Source organism: Diachasma alloeum, unplaced genomic scaffold (genome assembly GCF_001412515.2).
Source record: "Diachasma alloeum isolate Michigan unplaced genomic scaffold, Dall2.0 Dall_scaffold_00579, whole genome shotgun sequence".
Taxonomy (NCBI): domain Eukaryota; kingdom Metazoa; phylum Arthropoda; class Insecta; order Hymenoptera; family Braconidae; genus Diachasma; species Diachasma alloeum.
This window is the reverse complement of record NW_021680711.1, coordinates 28,471-30,660: the sequence shown is the minus strand read 5'-3', so window position 1 is coordinate 30,660 and position 2,190 is coordinate 28,471.

Genomic DNA, 2,190 nt, shown 5'->3' with positions numbered 1-2,190 from the left:
TGCAGGAGCTGCTGGAGCTTGTTGAGGTCGAGAAGGAACTGGTGGAACTTGTTGAGGTTGTGGAGGAGCTGGTTGAGCTTGTTGAGGCACTGAATCACGATGGAGATTTCTCAATAAATCCAAAATTTCCTCTCTGGCAGCAAGACGATGATTTTCCAAATCCTGGCGAAGGGTCTGTCTGATGTCGGTGACGATTTCATCTCGAAGATCATTCCTCAAATTACCCTGTCCAGTTGTGTTGATTCATTCGGTTGATAAATTTCGTCTCCCCCGGGTACTGAGTATGGGCGGAAGCCGGAATGGAGAGGACCAAAACGAGGGAGTCGATCTCTTGCCGGTTGTGTTTCTCGTTCTTCCTCATCCGCCATGCTTTTGTTTTGTTTTATTTTTATTCCACTTCTGACACCAATATTATATCCGATGAAATAAGAGACACAGTACACATAAATTAATAAAGGGTTAGGGCGGTTTATTAATTAATAATGGAGAGAGACGATGTATCTTGATTGGTATCTTCAAAGAGAATCTATAGTAAGATGATCGTGTTATTCCAAAAGACAGTCGTTACCAGGGAGTTCCTTTGTCCTCCTTCAGACTGGAGACAATTTAAAGGGTTCGAAGGGGGAATACGTAACAGTAGATACGGTTCTCCCCTAGCTAGCGGGTTCTAGTGAGGATTATCAATTAGGGGGATTACAATGATCGTTCCAGAGGGTAATTATGAAGCAAAAAGTGAGAAATGTGGGCTCACCGCTGGCAGGTGAAGGAAACAGTGGCGAAACTGGGATTAGGGACAAAATCGCACCCAACGATGAAATGATAATTCCAACAGCCTCCACTGGAACTCTGCGACTCAGGGTACTGCTCTACCTGCTGGGGTTAGCCCGCCAACTCCGGACTTGCCCAGTCGACTCTAAATCTTTCCGAATTATTTTCCACTCTGACTGTGGTAGTAATGATAATTTCCAAATAGCTCCTGAATTTCGCGTCACATCCCTGTGGTCGTTTGCACGGTAATACACGAGAGGCTCGTGCCTGTCCTGGGTCAGAAATTATCAGGACCATTCGGGGATTTTGGAGTCTTCAGTCTGGTGGTGTTGGTCCCTTTGTGAGGTTGGCGGGGGGTGGTTGCGGTATTGTATACCCATGCAGGGAAGAGTGTGGTGCTACTTCTCTGATTGCAGACGGGCCATCTCTCGTCAGATCCAGTATTGTCCATTTCGTGGGGGGGGAGGGGGTTTTGCTAGTGTCATACCACAACGAAACTCGTCCTTCGGTGACCGTGTTCGAATATTCCGGTCGGTTACCGGTGAGGGGAGTGGGTAGGGGAATTTAGCGTGGAGCTGAGGTGGTCTTTAGGAGCTGTGTGGGGTTCTACAGGTACGGGCAGAGGACAATATTTAGGGGGAGTGGTGGGCAGCAAGAAATCTTAGTTGAGGTCGGTGACCTCGTCGCAAGCCATATAACATGAATATATATATTTTTTGAATTTACTTCATAGAAATTGGGCAAAATCAGACAAAGCTTGATCGCCGCCGCACCCTACCCGTATGACTACTACTGATTTTTGCATAAATAGACAATAATAACTAACGTTATTTGTCATGAAGTATGAGTGGGATTGGCCTTAATATTTAAAAAAAATGGTAATCCTTATGTCTCCATTTTTTGAAAATGTACATTGGGATTCATTCGGAAGCCTACTACCAGTGAAATTGGTAGAAATAAAAATAGGAGGAAAAAAAAAACGTAAAGAGTAGCGGTCATATGTAGTCTATCAAATAGCTTCTGCCACATTGCTTGTTTTCAGTCATTAATTACTCAAAAAGCTTTTTTTTTGTCTGAAATTTTCATCGAAAATTGTCAATAAAATTGCACGAATTGTGGGGGCCAATTACGGTGTGTCTTTCACCGTAGTTCGAGGGTTATTAATGTTTTCAGTGAGACAAGTATTGAAAATGACCAAAAAGCGCTTTTATTCGTGCAATTATCTCCGAAATGAGTGAATATTCAAATAAATATTATTAAATTGAAGGGTCTAATAGCATTGAGAAATTCAATATAGCTCGCGTGGCATTCATACACGTTCATACTCATCCAACTCAGATGTTTACCTAATAAGTAACAATTACTCCTCCCTTTGATCGATATTTATCGTTGAACAATGTCGGCACCTGCACGGAAAAAAAA